The 18,987-nt window shown below is 39.0% G+C and overlaps 1 protein-coding gene across 4 annotated transcripts in view; it reads right to left on the bottom strand.

The window, feature by feature from the left end:
* Nucleotides 1-18,769, bottom strand: part of MAGED1 (MAGE family member D1) — a 70,522-nt gene extending 51,753 nt beyond the window's left edge. Inside the window, exon 1 of one of the 4 annotated variants that reach the window (XM_013986140.2) lies at nt 18,641-18,769. The gene's annotated coding sequence lies outside the window, so the exon portion shown is untranslated. The remainder of the gene's footprint in view (nt 1-18,640) is intronic. The other 3 variants (XM_005673621.3, XM_021079534.1, XM_021079535.1) reach the window with 3 other exon arrangements.

The following is an 18,987-nucleotide window of genomic DNA, read 5'->3' as shown; positions in this document are numbered from 1 at the left end:
TGCTACTTCTATGCAAAATTAAGTTCTTAACATAGTGCCTTCCAGGAGGCCTTCTCTGAGCCCCTTGGGATCCTCCATATTTCTCCTGAAAGCACCACACGCTAATCTCTCCATCACAGCACTCCCTGTTGAAATGTCTGTGTCTATCTCACCCACCAGACTCAGTAGAAAAATGCATCTAATTCATCAGAAGGTCCTCATTATGCAGCAAAGAAACTATATCACTGCATTTTTACTTGATTTTTTTGACTGATTAATGATCTATCCAACTTTTCTAAGGCTTGCAATCAATCTATCTTCCTCACTAGTGTCCTTGCACTTCTGACATTCTCAGACTACGTATGCTTTCCTCTCTCACCTTCTGTGACTTCCCCCTTTGTTCACTCACACTTTGTGTCTCCTAGGGCCCTGGGAAAATATTTTTCTGATAACCAAGAAAACAAACAGAGGGAATGAAAAATAGCAAGCCATGCTCATTTCCCCTCGAAACTAACAGTTTACTACTCTCCTTTCCACCTAGAATCTTTCCTTTGGCCACCTCAAGAATCACCCCCTCCTTGAAAAATAAGCTTACCACACCCTTCAGTGACGTATAGAATACCCCCTTCACCTCCTAGCCATAAATGAGATAGTTCTCTCCTAAGTCTGCTGGTTCTCCCACACCCCTGGTCCCCAAATTCCCAACTGGTAAACCACACACACTGGAATGTGAAGCCTGTCCATAACATGCTATTCAAGCAGAATCTGTCAGATGGACATCCTCAAGTGAGTTGCCCTGTGATACAGAGTAGAGCCTAATGTATTGTAGACGATAACAGGTTAACACTAAGTAATGTCCACCTGGTAATAAAGAAAGATGGTATTTTCTAGAATAACTTTGCTTTGTGAGGATGTATGGGAATGCAGTCAGGGCACTATACAGTTTGACAAAAGTAGAAGCCAAAAGATGAAAGGACATCAAGTGGAGAGCCCACAATAAATATGCCACTGTTTTCAATGCCTTAAAAATTCAAATTCTCAATATACATAAAGCAAAAATAATAACAATAGGAAGAAGTAAAGAAACAATGAACTGGAGTTCCCGTCGTGGTACAGCAGAAACGAATCTGACTAGGAACCATGAGGTTTCGGGTTCAATCTCTGGCCTCACTCAGTGGGTTAAGGATCCGGCATTGCCATGAGCTGTGGTGTAGGTAGCAGACATGGCTCAGATACCACGTTGCTGTGGCTGTGGGGTAGGCTGGCGGCAACAGCTCCAAATAGACCCCTAGCCTGGGAACCTCCATATGCCGCGAGTGCAGCCCTAAAAAGACAAATGACAAAAAAAGAAAAAAGAAAAAAAGAAAAGAAACAGAGAACTAAAATTCCAAAATAGGCATCTCCTAATTTTAAATATGCTCTAATATTAGTGAATGTAAAAAGACAGTCAGGGAGTTTCCTTCGTGGTTCAGTGGTTAACGAATCTAACTAGGAACCACGAGGTTTCGGGTTCAATCTCTGGCCTCACTCAGTAGGTTAAGGATCCGGTGTTGCCGTGAGCTGTGGCATAGGTCACAGACGCAGCTCAGATCCCGCGTTGCTGTGGCTCTGGTGTAGGCCGGCAGCGGTTACATTTCCAATTAGACCCCTCGCCTGGGAACCTCCATATGCCGTGGGTGCGGCCCTAGAAAAGACAAAAAAAAAAAAAAAAATAGTCAGGTTCCAGAAGTACATTAAATACTAATTTTAACTAAGGTTTGGAATTATTTATTACTCCATTATTAGTTGTAAAATTTAAAAATCAATTAATACAGGTGTATAATATTTCACATCTTCACATAGAACATTTCATCAATTTTCTGAAAGTTAATAAACTCATGAAATTTTGATTGCTACAAGTGCATTTCTATGAAGTTCAGGTATATAAACAAACATAAGATGAGACTCTAGGAGGCAATCCAAATGCTTGCCAAGTCATCTTCACTTCTAGCTGCCCTCAGAAACAGTCCTCAATCTTTGAGACTTTGGGAAAGAAATAATCAAGCCAAGGCCCTCCTTAAGGAATAGACTCCATAAGGACAGACTGTGGGAAAGAAAGGAACAAGAAAACACTCTCCTTGGAATTGGCTAAAGATGGCTGTTCAAGGATCTGCCAAAGACACAGGGTCATCTACTTCTTTGCAGAACAGATACTGACTCACAGACTTTGAAAATCTTATGGTATCCAAAGGAGAGTTTGGGGGGGTGGGGGGATGTGCTGGGGTTGTGGGATGGAAATCCTATAAAATTGGATTGTGATGATCATTGTACAACTACAAATGTAATAAATTCATTGAGTAATTAAAAAAAAAAAAGACACAGGGTCATCTAAGCCACTATACCAGTCTTCACATCCTGCCATCCACAGAGCTAATTATCTCTGATCTGCTTCCTAGTTCCGATTCTTGACCTTGGAGTCTGAAGAAGAGTTAACTCACAGAACCCTTGGCTAATTGCTAAGATCAATCATTTGGACCCTTCAAGAAAGAGGAGCACTGTAGGATGCAAAGCCAGCCCCTACATTCTCAAATGGCCTCCACCACACTTAATTCTGGGGCCCAATTCTCAGACCTCGAAATTCTGGGAAAAAATGAGACTAAATGAAGTTTCTCCTATGGAAGCCCCTTGAAGCAGCTATGGGTAACTAACTATTCCAGGAGAAATGTGAAATGGTAATAACCAAGTCCCCCATATCCACATCAAATCATAAATCCTAGCTACCCCTGAGCATCTCCAAGCCATAGTTTTCTGGCCTCAAGACTGTGGAGGAGAAAGAACTAAGGAATGAATACTCATATACTTTTAATGGGAGTCAAAACTGGTGCATTCTTTTTGAAGATCAATTTCCCATTATCTGGTAAAGTTGAAGATATGCATAAACTATTACCAGGTAATCCCTTTCCCAAATATATCTTAGAGAAACTCATGCACATGTGGAACAGGAGACATATACAAGAATAGCAGTACTGTTCACAACAGCCAAAACTGAAAGCAATTCAAATGTCCATAAATGGTAGAATGCATAAATAGGTATATATGTGCATACATGTTTGTATACACAGTCAGAGAAATGATTACCATAAAAGTCAAGTCAGGATAAATGGTTACCTCTGGGAGAGAGACAGGAATAAGACTTGAGGCTTCTAGATAACTTGCAACATTCTATATTTGGTCCTGGAAGGTTCTTTTATGGGTGTTTATAATTATTCTTTTTTTTTTTTTTTGTCTTTTTAGGGCTGCACTCATGGCATATGGAAGTTCCCAGGCTAGGGGTCAAATGCGAGCTACAGCTGCTGGCCCACACCACAGCCACAGCAGTACCCGATCCAAGCTGCATCTGCAACCTACACCACAGCTCATGGCAATGCCGGATCTTTAACCCACTGAGCGAGGCCAGGGATTGAACCCGCATGCTCATGGATACTAGTTGGGTTCGTTACTGCTGAACCACGACAGGAACTCCTATAATCATTCATTTTAATGTAAATTTACATTTTATGCAACTTGTGATATTTTCGTATATTGCACAATTTGAGAAATATTAAAAAAAAATAAAAGAAAGAAAGAAGGAATCCAGGACCTTCCTACGGAATTCTCTTAAAGCATGAATTCTCAAGCTTTCTGCGATAAGGAATGATGTGATATAAAAAGTATCCACCCTCCCTGCAAAAGCTGTGGGGACCGGTTATCCACATTCATTTACTAGGGTTCTTGGAAAAGGAAGACTGGGCAGGCCAGGGTCCTACCAGCAGTACCATTTCCCTTGAAGTTGCTAAGGGTAGTTGTTCAAGTCCCTGTAAGCACAGGAAATCAGTGGACAGAATGCTATCTTAGCTCCCCTTACATTCAAGATTTTACCACCAGTCCTTTCCCAGCCTTGGAAAAAAAATTTAATTAATCAACTAGTTAATTATTTTTTTAAAAAAAAGGTTTGTGAAGCAAAGACAAAGTTGAAACAAAGCGAGGTCCAGCCAAGGGATCTGCTGCAAAGCAAGTTAAGGGCAACTACTCATGTTGGCCATTGCAGCCTCCACTCCCTAACTCTTCCTTCTGTAAAAATCTCTGCTCCTATGTCATGCTATCTGCCTGTCAGCTACACTCACCCCTTGTACAAAACATAGCATCTTTTAAGGAGCCTCCATACTGTTTTCCACAGTGGTTTCACAAGCTTACATTCCCACCAAGAGTGCAGGAGGTTTCCCTTTTCTCCACATAATTTGAAAAGATACATGCACCCTAATGTTCATCACAGCACTATTTACAATAGTCATGACATGGAAGCATGCTAAATGTCTATTAACAGAGGACTGGATAAAGAAGTTGTGGTACATAGATACAATGGAATATTACTCAGCCATAAAAAAGCATGAAATAATGCCATTGGCAGCAAAATGGATGGACCTGCTGTATAGCACAGGGTAATCTACTCAATACTGTGTAATAACTTATATGGGAAAATAATCTGAACCATCTCTCACTTCTCATACACATATGTATAACTGATTTACTTTGCCATACACCTGAAACTAACACTTTGTAAGTCAACTATACTCCAATAAAGATTATATTAAAAAACATCATCTTTCTCGCCTTCTTCCCCACTCTTACACCCTATATCTTTCTTACTATCTTTGATGATCCCATGGCTATTTTGTTCATCACCCCAGCTTCACAGTTCCTTGACCTCCTCTTTTCCAACTCATTCACCCATGGAACCTTTGTCATCCTCCAGAACTACTTTTCCTCTGAAATCTTGAGTTCCAATGTCTTTCACTGACCAAAACTTCCTGCCCGCCATTTCACCTTTTTAACATCCACCCTTGAGTTTTGACTTCTCCATATGGCTTCACCCACACCCACACACATATTCACACAGCTTCTCTTTTTCTGGTTCCACAGGATCCTCCTGAGAACATACTCTTTCCTGATGAGACTAGATCCCACAGTCTATAACCTGAACAAATCTCATCAGTAACCTCAACAACGCACTTAGCCCTCAAACCTCCCACCGCCCCAAATCATCATCACACATTCACAAGTCTAAAATCAAACCCAATGTTTGCCTTCCTTGCTTCCACTTCTTGGCAGCTGAACACACCTGGGGAAAAAAAACAGAACTACAAACATTTTATTTCTTTCTCAGATAGGTATTCATTATTGCCCATCAATATTCTTTCATTCCTCAAAGAAGGTTGCAGCCTTTCCTCTGGCTCCTGGCCATCCTCTCTCACACTCCAGAATGCCCTTACTGCCTTATTCAAAGAAAATACATCAGGGCAAGAAGTCACTCTGTCAATCCCTTGCCTCACCAAAACCGCAAAAACAAGCCTTTCTCATCCATCAGAAGCAATGTCGGAGTTCCCGTTGTGGCTCAGTGGTTAACGAATCCGACTAGGAACCATGAGGTTACGGGTTCGATCCCTGGCCTTGCTCAGTAGGTGAAGGATCTGGCATTGCTGTGAGCTGGGGTGTAGGTTGCAGACGCGGCTCGGATCCCACATTGCTGTGGCTCTGGCGTAGGCTGGCGGCTACAGCTCCGATTCGACCCCTAGCCTGGGAACCTCCATGTGCCGCGGAAGTGGCCCTAGAAATGGCAAAAAGACAAAAAAAAAAAAAAGTAGTAATGTCCTTTCTCTTGTTCATGACCAGTCCTTTCACATGTTCTCTAGCCAACATCTTTTCCACATTTGCTTCTCCAGTGATCCCATTTCTCTCCTGTATTTTCAACAACCTCTGTTTTTATTAGCTCCTTCCCTGCAGAACACATAAACATGTTCAAATCTCTCATCCTAAAAATATACATGTACCACTTTTTATCTATTCTACTTTTCACAGACAAGCTTCTTGACACAACAATCTACATTCACTTCATCAACAATTTCACCAAGTACATTACTGGCTCTCTGCACTTTAGCCTTCACCAACACTGATCCATACATACTCACTGCCCTGGTTTCCCAATAAATCTTTAACCTAACACAACCCTCTCAAGGCAGCACATGTTCATTAGTACAACAGTGCCTGGCACAAGGAAACACATAAAAAGAGATAAACGTCTTCAATCATCATGCCACTCTCCCAGAGATAACTGTTAAAGCTATAGTCTAACCTCTGGGAGAAGCTGAAAAAAAAAATCACCTCACTCCCCCTCATACTCTTAAGTCCCAGGAAGATGAGGAGGAAGAGGAATTCTCAGACTACTCAAGGATACACAACTGGGCCTCAGGGCCAACTGGTGGAGCTTTGAAGAATAAGAGCACAATAAGCAGAGGTTTTGGTGTGACCCGCTAAAGAAAAAGTTATTCTGACACTTGTTAAAATGGTAAGGACTTTATTCAGGACTACTGTGAAAGTTGTCAAGACTACCGCAATAGGGACTTGTGGTTGCCAAGGGGGAGGGGGAGGGAGTGGGATGGATGGGGAGTTTGGGGTTAGTAAATGCAAACTATTACATTTAGAATGGATAAGCAATTAGCCTCTGCTATATATAGCACAGGGAACTAAATCCAAGCACTTGCAACATAACATGATAGAAGATAATATGAGAAAAAGAATGTATTAATTTATATATATATATATAACTGGGTCACTTTGCTACACAGCAGAAATTGACAGAACACTGTAAATCAACTATAATTTTTTTAAAAAAGACTACAGCAGTAAGGGAGAGACTGGACTCAACTCTGAATACAGTAAAGACAGCTGGGATCTATAGCCAGGAAGCAGATTTGGCACGAGGAGTGGCGAGGGTGAGTGGGCTGGTGTTGGTGGATAGAAAATTACTAAAAGGAGACATCAAGAGGGATACTTGCTAAACTGACTTGGGATTCTCACTGAAGGCAGACCAGAGTGTTAAATATCAAGAGTGGGGGGAATTCTCGCTAAAATGACTTAGTGAGATTCTAAAACTGAGCTAGGCAGGTCAAAGACAATACCCAAGGAGGAAACAGGGTTGAAAACAGGGCTCAAAAAAGCATGACTAAAGTTTGGTCAAGGAGACATTCTTTTGTTAGCCCTTTCTCACTCATCAGCTATCCATGGAGAATATTTCTCCACTGAAGTAATTATCTTACTTCAGACCTTTAGCAATGACACAGCCCCTGGTTATACATGTGCATACAGAATTATAGACACAACAGTATGTCCATATGTACGCACAGATATATTTTATATATACATTATAGATAATATTCTATATCTGTGTGTATGCAGTGTGTTGGAAAGTCATGTGTGTGTTACAATAGGTTATATGTTTTTATGTTTTGTGTATATATATGTATATAATATATATAAAACATATAACCTACTGTAACTCTCTCTCTCTCTCTCTCTCTCTCTCTCTCTCTCTCTCACACACACACACACACACACACACCTCCCGCACACCATGCTCACACCTAAGATGCACTATGACATGACACACCTCTCTCCTGACAGCTACACCTCTCTCCTCCTTACCACTCTCCTACTGCTTCACTCCTACCCACCTATGCATCATCAGTGTTATCACAGGAGCGATTATATATCTCATCTACTTAAGACCATACCATTACTTCTCTCTCACAGCCTTCAGAGTGAAATCCCCGTTCTCTTGACCTGACCTTTGGGGCTGTCAATGTCTTGGCCCCCACTCCTGTCTCTAGTTTTGTCTCTCCTCACCTACATAAAACTTACATTCCAGTTATAGCCAACTGCATACATTCTTTTCCTTGGATACATCAATATCACTCTGCTTCTTCCAGTTTCCTGACTGAAACACCCTTTGCAGCTTCTCTACCTTCATACCTCATCCAATATCAAGCATCATCTCCCCTTTTCAAAGCATTTTCAGATGTCCCCTCTGTGCTCCCACAGACTGTCAATTCCACTTGCCTATTGCCCATCATTGTATTGATCACACTCTTACATGGCTTGTTTATTTACTCACATCCCCACTATGAATCTTCAAGAACAAGAAACCAGCTAGGTTTACCTTCACATCTCCTGTACCAAACATAAGATCACATGCGCAGTTGTAAGTGGTCCATACATTTTTGCTGAATGAATGAATAAATCAAAGCCATGTGCAGCAAACTTTCAACCGAATGTTGATGAAATCATTCAAACATATTCAAAATAGTGAGGACAAGGGCACAAAAAAAGGACAGGCAGCATAACTGAAAAAAAAAAAATCCTGAGCATTCACTCTTGGTTTCTAATATCAATCACTACCAAAACAATACTCAATTTCTTGTAAAATGACTAATTCCAAGGCTGGGGTAGGGAGTATACATGATGAGCCTAAAATATCTTGTATCCGGAGTTCTCATCATAGCTCAGCGGAAACGAATCTGACTAATATCCATGAGAATGCTGGTTCCATCTCTGGCCTCAATCAGTGGGTTAAGGATCCATCATTGCCTTGACCTATGGTGTAGGCTGCAGACGCAGCTTGGATCCCACGTTGCTGTGGCTGTGGTGTAGACCAGTGGCTACAGCTCCAATTCGACCTCTACCCTGGGAACTTCCATATGCCATGGGTGTGGCCCTAAAAAGATTAATATAATATAATATAACATAAAAAATAAAATCTCGTATCAGAATGCAGGGAAGTCAAGGTCTAATGAAATCATGTGAAAATGATATAGGAACCAAACAAAAAGGACTCCTAATTTCTGAAACGACACAATTTGAGCATTAAAAAATCCCAATGCTACAAATAATAAATGCTGGAGAAGGAGTAGAGAAAAGAGAACAGTCCTACATGGTTGGTGGGAAAGTAAATTGGTACAGCCACTACAGAAAACAGTATGGAGGTTCCTTTAAAAACTAAAAATAGAACTACTCTAAGACCCAGCAATCCCAATCCTGGGTATATATTTGGAAAAGATGAAAACTCTAATTCAAAAAGATATATGCACTCCGATGTTCACAGCAGCACTATTTACAACAGCCAAGACATGGAAGCAACATCAACAGACTACTGGCTTAAGAGATGTGGTATTTATATACAATGGAAAGGACTACTACTCAGCCATAAAAAAGAATGAAATATTGCCATTTGCAGCAACATGGACCTACCTAGAGATTATCATACTAATTGAAGTAAGTCAAATAAACTTTATATGATATCACTTATATGTGGAATCTAAGAATTAATATAAATGAATCTATTTACAAAACAGAAACAGACTCACAGAGAACAAACTTATATGGAGTTCCTGTTGTGGCTCAGTGGGTTAAAAACCCGAAAGTGTCCGTGAGGATCTTAGTTCAATCCCTGGCCTCACTCAGTGGGTTAAGGATCTGGCATTGCCAAAAGCTGCAGTGTAGGTCACAGATGTGGCTCAGATCCAGCATTGCTGTGGTTATGGTATAAACCTACAGCTGTAGCTCTGATTCGACCCCTAGCCAGGGAACTTCCATATGCCACAGGTGCAGCCATAAGAAGAAAAAAAGAAAGAAAGAAAATAAACTTACAGTTACCAAAGGGGAAAGGGAGATGAGGAGGGATAAATTAGGAGTATGAGATTAACAGACACATACTACTATATATAAAATAGATAAGCAACAAGGATTTACTGCATAATACAGGGAACTATATTTAACATCTTGCAATAATCATTAATGGAAAATAATCTGGAAAAAGATATCTATATGTAACTGAATCACTTTGCTGTACACTTGAAACACAGTATTGTAAATCATCCATATTTGAGTAAAAAAAATGTTTAATCACAATGGATATACATTACATTAAATACTTAAAATCCATGAATTCCTAGTGATATTGAGAAAACAATGAAAGTCTCTATGAAACCAATTCATTACTCTAAAAATTGAAAAATGAAAAGAAGCATTTATCCTGACTTTTTTGTGTTAACTCTTTTTGTCACTGAAGTATAGTTCACTTACAATGTTGTATTAGTTTCAAGTGTACAGCAAAGTGATTCAGTTATACACACATACAAACACACATTTTTTTTCAGTTTTTTCCATTATAGGCTATTACAAGATATTAAGTATAGTTTCCTGTGCTATACAGTGGGTCCTTTTTGTTTACTGACTTTATATATAGTAGTGTGCATATGTTAATCCCAAACTCCTAACTTATCTCTCCATCCCACCCCCAACTATCCACTTTGGTAACCACAAGTTTGTTTTCTATGTCTGTGCATCTATTTCTGTGTTGGTAAATCCCGACTTTCTTTTTATGAGACATATTTCAAAACAAAAAAAGTAGCTGGAAAGGAAAAGGGCTCCTTTATAAAATTATTCCAGCTAATAAATGCAGAGTGACTGCTAAAATTAGACAACTATTTTCCAACCACTATTGAAATAACGACTTTAGACAATTGTCTTCAACGGCTGCTAAAACCAATAGGACAAAGGTTGGTTAGGAGATGCTACAATGGAGGGATCAGGCTGAGATTACCCGAAAATACAAATCAATCCCAGCATCAGTTAAAAAGATAAAATCAGATATGATGAAATGCACATAGAAAGTGCATAACGCTGCCTGAAATGATTCTTTCCCTCAATAAATAATTAAACTGAATCTAATCAAGCCTTTAGCTCTAAATGCCAGTGAACAGAAACATGGGGAGGGGAAAACAATAAAAGCCATCTCAAAAAAGCAATCATCTAAATCCGTTTATCATTAGGACAAATGACTTAGTTTCTCCAATAAATCCATGGTATTTAAAATGGGAGCAGGGGGGAGTTCCTGTTGTGGCTCAGAGGGTTAAGAACCCAACTAGTATGCATGAGGATGAGGGTTCAATCCCTGGCCTTACTCGGCGGGTTAAAGGACCTATTGCCGCAAGTTGCAGCATAGGTCGTGGATCTGGTGTTGCCATGGCTATGGCATAGGCCTCAGCTGCAGCTCCAATTTGCCCCTAGCCTCGGAACTTTCATATTCTGCAGGTATGGCCCTAAAAAGAAAAAAAATAAATAAATACAAATTAAAAAAATGGGAGCGGGGGAAACTATAGAGGACTGTATGGGAAAAGAGACTCAAGAGAAAAGCATCCAGTAGCAATAAATGCCCTTTGTTTGCAGATGGATTTAACAAAACTACTGTAATAGACATTTTTAAGAAAATCATAGATATTTAAATATGAACTGAGTATTAGGTGATGTAAGGAATTGTTGTCAATCATATTAAGTATAATGGCCTAGTAGTTTCTTATATAATACACTGATGAATTAGGGAAACACAATGAGTTATTTACCTGTGCAATGACACAATATCTAGGATTGCTTTATTTTTTTAATTTTTTATCTCATTTTTATTAGAATATAATACCCCAGTGAAAAAAGTGGGTGAGGAGAAAAGATCAAACAAAACTGGAAAAATGATCTTAATTGCTGAAGCTCGGGAATGGATTCATGCATGGGTACTTTTTTTCTCACTATTTTCTACTTTGAATCTATTTGAAAATTTCAGTAATAAAGGAAAAAAATTCACTAATGGAAAGGAATTCTGACTGGCTCTTTCCAAACTGGACAGTTTGAGGAACAGAAGAAATAGTGACTGCAATGAATTGAAAAGTACTAAATATATAACAAGTTCAACAAAATAAAGAAAATGATAAAATAAAACCTTAAGAAATATAAAAATGCATTAATCTAGGTTAGATGATAGTTTTAAATACCAAGTATAAAAGACTTGTTGGGGAAAAGAGTCTGAAAACAGATTAGGTTTAGATGCTTATTAGGGAATTATTATTAATTTTTCTTAATGAGATAATGGTAATTAAATTATTTATACAATGGTCCTAATATTAGGAGATAAACATTGAGATATTTATGGGGGAAGTGCCATATGTGCTCTTCAAACTGATCTATTAAAGTGGTATCTCAGGAGTTCCTGTCGTGGCTCAGCGGAAACGAATCTGACTAGCAACCATGAGGACGCAGGTTCAATCCCTGGCCTTGCTCAGGGGGTTAAGGATTCCACATTGCTGGGAGCCGTGATGTAGGACGCAGACACAGCTCGGATCCCTCATTGCCGTGAGCTATGGTGTAGGTCACAGACATGGCTCAAATCTGGCGTTGCTGTAGCTGTGGCATAGGCCAGCAGCTACAGCTCCAATTCGACCCCTAGCCTGGGAACCTCCATATGCTGCAGGTGTGGCCCTAAAAATACCAAAAAAAAAAAAAAAAAAAAAAAAGTGGTATAGTGGTATCTCAATCAAAATGCCTAGAAGAATTTTTGTGAAAATTGACAAGCTGATTTTAAAATGTATAAATGTATATGGGAATTCAAAAGGCTCAGAATAACCAAAGCATTATTGAAGAAAACGAACAAAATTGTAGTAGGACAGTATATACAAAATACATTGTCAAGTTACATTAATTAGGACAGTGGTACTCATATAAGGATAGAGAAACTAAAATGAACAGAACCCAGAAATAAATCTGCATATATAACCTAATCATTTGATGTATGAAAAAGATGATGACACTGTAGGAGGGAAAGGACAATCGTTTCAATAAGTGGTATTGGGTTGGCTGGATGTTCATTTCAACAACAACAAAACAACGCCCTTTACCCATATCCATAACTCATATTGGCAACATACAATACAATCATTATCAAATGAATTGAAAATATAAATGAGAAATGAGGCAGTAACACAACATAGAAAAATATCTTCATGACCTTGAGAAAGGCAAAGATCTCTTAAGCAGGATAAATAAGCACTACTCATGAAGGGGAAAAATTATGAATTGAACTGTATTAAAATTGAGATACACTAGGAAACATTTCCAAAGACCAAATTAATTATCCCTAGCTGTGATGCTTCTGGCTAATATAATAAACACTTCAAGGACAGAGGGGGAGGGAAGAACTGTAAAAAAATTAAATTTCCATAATGTATTAATGTAATGAATATAATGCATGTATTAACTCTTATTCTTTCTATGATCTTTATAAAATCATTTCTCCATTATTTTAATATATTTTAATATGATCATTTAAAACCTAAAACAATTGTACTTTTTTTTTTGTCTTTTTGTCTTTTTAGGGCCACACCCATGGCATATGGAGGTTCCCAGGCTAGGGGTCGAATTGGAACCGTAGCCACCAGCCTACACCACAACCACAGCAACACCAGATCCGAGCTCCATCTGCGACCTACACCACAGCTCACCGCAATGCAGGATCTTTAACCCACTGAGCCAGGTCAGGGATTGAACCCGCAACCTCATGGTTCCTAGTCAGATTCGTTTCTGTTGCACCACGACGGGAACGCCTGTACTTTAAAATATTAGATTAAAAATAAAATAAAATAGAGATACAGACATATCTTGTTGCATTGTGTTTCACAGATACTGAATTTTTTTTTCTTTACAAATTGAAGGTTTGTGGCAACCCCTGTGTTGTCAGATGATGATTAACAGTTTTTAGTAATAAAGTATTTTCTAATTAAGGTATGTACATTGTTTTTTACACAGTGCTATTGCACACTTACGGGACTACAGTATAGTGTAAAATTAACTCATACGCACAGGGAAACCAAAAAATATGTATGACTTGCTTTACTGTGATAGTCATTTCATTGTGATGGTCTGGAACTGAACTTGCAATATCTCCAAGGTATGCCTGTATTCAGTTCATCAAAAGACACCATTAAGGGACTGAAAATGGGAATTCCCATGGTAGCTCAGTGGAAATGAACCTGACTAGTATCCATGAGGACACAGGTTCGATCCCTGGCCTCACTCAGTGGGTTAAGGATCCATCAATGCCTTGAGCTATGGTGTAGGCTGCAGATACTGCTTGGATCTGGCATTGCTGTGGCTGTGGTGTAGGCCAGCAGCTACAGCCCCAATTTGACCCCTAGCCTGGGAACTTCCATATGGGGCGAGTGGGGCCCTAAAAAGACAAAAAAGAGAAAGAGACTGAAAATGTAAGCAACTGAGATTTGCAATAAAAAGATCTGACAAAGTAGTCATATCCTTCACACAGAAAAATCTACAAATGAGTAAGAAAAGAATACTCCAAAAGAAAAAGTCGTCAAAAGACTAACAGGCACTTCATAAAAAGATATTCAGGCAAACCAACACATAAGAAAAGATACACATTTATCAACAGAGATATGCAAGTTAAAACCACAACAAAGAGTTCCCTTGTAGCACAGTGGGTTAAAGATCTGGCATTGTCACTCCAGTGGCTTCAGTTGCTGTTGTGGCATGGGTTTGATCCCTGGTCCAGGAACCTCCACATGCCGCAGGTGTGATCAAAACAAAACAAAACAAAAACCCACAACAAGAAACCATTCATAACCACTAGAAAGGTTACATTTTTTTGGTCTTTTTTTTTTTTTTTAGGGCTGCACTTGTGGCATATGGAGGTTCCCAGGCTAGGGATCCAACTGGAGCTGTAGCCTCTGGCCTACACCAGAGCCACAGCAACACAGGATTCCAGCCGTGCCTACGACCTACACCACAGCTCCCAGCAACACCAGATCCTTAACCCACTAAGCAAGGCCAGGGATCGAACCCACATCCTCGTGGATGCTAGTCGGGTTCATTAACCACTGAGCCACAACATAAACTTCCATTTTTTCTTCTTAAAAAGACAAACCATTTGGCAGTATCTACTAAATCTAATCTGATCCATAACCTATGATTCAGTAATTGTACTCTTAGGTATATGCCGAACAGAAGGTGTGCATATTATCACCAAAAGACATGTTCTAGAATGTTTATGGTACTATTTGTAGGCCGAAAATGTAAACCACCAAAATGCCCATCAGTTGTGGTATATCCACACAATGGAATAAACAGCAATAAGAATGAAGGAATTACTACTACACCCAATAACTTTGGAACAAAAATCTTAGGCCAAAAAATTCAAACACAAAAAAATACATAATATACTACTGTACTTTTATAAAGTCAAAAAACAGGTTAAGCTTATTATACAGTGACAGAAGCCAAGATGGAGTTTAGAATTTAGTTTGTGACTGGTATATATTCAAGGGATGTCAGATACTGATCACTTTCTACCACTTTTTTAAAGAAGGATGTATAGTTGACCTACAATATTATATTATTTTCAGGTGTACAGCACAGTGATTCAGTATTTTTACAGAATATACTCCATTAAAAATTATAAGACAATGGCTATAATTCTCTGTGCTATACACTATATCCCCACTGCTTACCTATTTTATACATAGTAGTTTGTATCTCTTAATCCCATACCCCTATTTTGCCCCTCTCCCCTTCCCTCCTCTCTCTCCCTCTACCACTAGTTTGTCTTTCGTATCTCTGGGTGTTTCACTTTTGCTATATACATTCATTTGTACTATTTTTTAGATCCCGCACATAAGTGGCATCATAAAGTATTTCTTTTTCTCTACCTCACTTATTTCACTAAGCATAATATTCTCTAGGTCCATACGCATTGCTGCAAATGGCAGTATTTTGTTTTTTATGGCTAATTAATATTCCTTTGTATATATACACCACATCTTCTTTATCCACATCTGTTGATGAACACTTTGGTTGCTTCCATATCCTGGCTATTGTAAATAATGCTGCTATGAACACGGGGGTGCATGTATCTTTTTGAATTAACGTTTTCATTTTTTCTGGATATATACCATAAGTGGAACTGCTGGATCATATAGGTTACTACACAGGTGTGAAAATGCTTTGAGCTATACATGTATGGTGTGTACACCTTCCTGCATGTATTTAAGTTGACTTAAAAACAATGCCACAAATCACAAACGGTTCAGCCAAAATAGGTCAAAAATAGATAAAACGTTATACTGCAATAAAAATCTAGATGGATGGATAGTGAGCAAGTTAGTGAATAAGAGCTAATAGGGCAAAAGTTAACAACTGTTGGATCTAGGTTCATAGCATAAAAGTATTCATTATACTCTTCTTACAACTTATGCTTCTTTAAATATTTTATTAAAAAGTATTCATGTAAAAAGAGACATCACACCTCTCAGATCTTAATATTTATAACTAAGAAGTAACTCAAGCACCTGATATAATCTGACTTGTGAAAGGAAACCTAAAAAATGACAATTTTATACCCAGATTACAGTTAATAAAATAATAAAACATTTTGCATACTTTCTATTTTTCATTAATAAAGAGACAGACAGAAAGAGAGAACCAGGTCAGAACTGAGTTTCTGACAAACTTTAACTCCATTAACTCCACTACCATTTAACAAGTTACTATCCACCTGAATCTTGGTTTTATCATCAGGAAAATGACAATGATGACACTGACCTTAGAGAGTGGTTTTGAACATTAGGGAGCCAACTATATTCAAAAGCTTGTCTGTTACAGCTTTTCAATTTACCATACCAAACATTTATGGGTAGCATATTTTTAAAATTTTTTTTCTTGATGTATAGTTGATTTACAATGTTGTGCCAATTTTTGCTGTACAGCAAAGTGACTCAGTCATATATATACACACACGCATACACATGTATATTCTTTTTCTGATATTGTCTTCCATCATGTTATATCACAAGCGATTGGACACAGTTCCCTGTGCTATACAATAAGACCTCATTTCTTATCCACTCTAAATGTAATAGTTTGCATCTACTAACCCCAAACTCTCAGTCCATATTATGAACATGGAGTGATAAGAGCAGTGAGAGAGGAAAGCAAATACGCCATAATATATGGCACACAGTGCACCACAAATGAACAGACTGAGGAAGAGGTGAAGGTAGACACAGAGATGCCTTCCTAAAAGGGCTGGTAACCAACCACCTAAATGGTAGCAAGAAACAAAGAGGAACAAAATATGGGGAATTTATGTAGATGGTTTAGATTATTTGAGTATGCAGGGTGGTGCATTAACACTATGCAGGAAAATGACTACAGGTAGAGGGGAGAAAGGGGAATGTTGGAAGCAGAGTGACCAAAAAAATGCAGAGACACTGTCATAGCTATACCCTGTTCCCCCACTTAATATCTGTATAGTTTGTGCCCTCTCTTCCTTCAGATTTCTGCTCAAATGTCACAATGCCAGGGAGCATCCTATCTAACATAATACAGCCCTCCCCATCATAATCTATTATATATTTATTATATATTCATTTATCATCTCTCAATTATAGTTTAAAAGACTTTGTTCTTATTTTTTAATTTCTACTGTTGTAGCCTCAGTGTTTACAACACTGTCTGGTATATAAAAGCCATTCAACAAAGACCTCTTCAATGAATGGATGGGTGGATGCACGGTGAGTTAAAAAGCCAGTGTGGTACTTACTCAAATGCTGCGTAGTAATGATTTGAATACAGAATAAAGAGACATCAGAATTATCCTTTGAAAAAGTTCCTAGGTGTTTTGGTGTCATGAAACCTCAGTCTCATCATTAAAGAACTGAAATTATACCTGGCCTAGAATAAAGAATCATCTCTTATTTTGGCAAGCCTAACACACCTAGCTAAAGGAGGAAGAGGGAATAAGTTGCTTGTTCAAAGAGACTGTTGGTTAAACCCTTCTTTAAAGTCTGAAAACTTCCTGACCCTCATTATAAATTTAATGATCATTTGCTCTCTCTTGGGTAAAGAATTGAAAAAATATATTACGATAATGAATATTCTCGCCAGAGAAATTACACATGATAAATGGAGCAGAAGAATACATTTCACATTGCAGCAAATGGAAAAAAAAAGACAAATAGATACTTAGTAGAATAGATTCTTACTGCACCAAAAGCTCCTAGAAAAAAAATCTTTGAAATATCTGTTGTTACCAGACACCAGAAAAGGATTTACATAAAAACCCCAACTCATATGCAATAATAAATTTGCCACTGGATGTCCTGTCAACCATTTCTACTCTATGAAAAATTCTAAAAGAGATAGGAAAGCTTCCACCCTCTAAAGCTGACACCAAGTTATAGGCATAACCCACTATGTTTGCCACTCTAAAAATCTGGGGATTCAGTTAGTTTCATGTCAATTTTTTTTTTAATGTAATGAGTTAGAGGGCTGAAACCAGTGCAGTATCTGATATGTAATGTCGTCTAGACTAATAAATAAATAAATAAAGGGGCATAAGTTGATCAAGTTCTTATGTCTCTCAGAGCTTAAAATCTCTGCTCCTTTGCTTATTTTTAAAAAGCCCTGCCCTTGAAATTGAAGCCACACCTAGTTTTGGAAAGTATATAATTCACGGGCCTCTGCAGAAGTGGGACAGAAGAGATCAGAAGCCTTCAGGGATTGTAAAGCACTGGGGTCCGAAGGAAAAAGAAGGAAGAATGTTAGGTTCAGAGTGGGTAAAGGGTTCAAGAGTTCTGAGGCTAAAAGAAAGGGCGAAGTGGACCGTGGGAGTAAGAGGCAAGACAGAAATCGGTGGTAGAAGGAAGGATCCAAGCTCAGAAAGAATGAAGAGAAGTGAAGAATAACCAGGGACAACAGGACAGGGGTCAGGAGGGGGAGGGGATAATAGTCGGCCATCTCCTGAGGAGTGAGAGGAGAGTGAGGCGATGAGAGCCACAAGCGTCAGAAACATCCTTTACACGCTGTACCCTGGGGATGTAGTCTTTCCATCTCAGGTTGAAGCAAGGAGCAAAGCGTTCCCGAGGGGTTTGGGGAGTCACTTGGGAAAATTACAAGTCCCTTTCTTTACACTTACCTTGAGGAAGAAAGCCGCGACGCGACGATGGCGTGACCGGAAGCGCTATTTTCTTTTGTTTGGCGGAAGCTTTAGCGGGGCTGCCACACACCCCCGCCCCCACCTCCCCACCAGCCCCCGGCCCCCGGCCCCCCGCCCCCCACTCCCCACCTCCACCCCGCCCGCACTCCAGGCAACTTCCTGTTCCTCTCTAGCAAGTTCTTGAAATACTTTATCTCAATGCCTCTCTCATCAGATAGGAACCTGGATAGTAACATAAAATGGCTGGAAAAGGGAGTCAATAACTTTTTACAAATCCCAGCTGTAGTCATCCCAGGAACTGCAGCATCTCTGCCAAACCGTCCGTA

This window comes from Sus scrofa, chromosome X (genome assembly GCF_000003025.6).
Source record: "Sus scrofa isolate TJ Tabasco breed Duroc chromosome X, Sscrofa11.1, whole genome shotgun sequence".
Taxonomy (NCBI): domain Eukaryota; kingdom Metazoa; phylum Chordata; class Mammalia; order Artiodactyla; family Suidae; genus Sus; species Sus scrofa.
The sequence above is the reverse complement of the archived record's forward strand: the minus strand, read 5'-3'. Positions and strand labels throughout refer to the sequence as shown.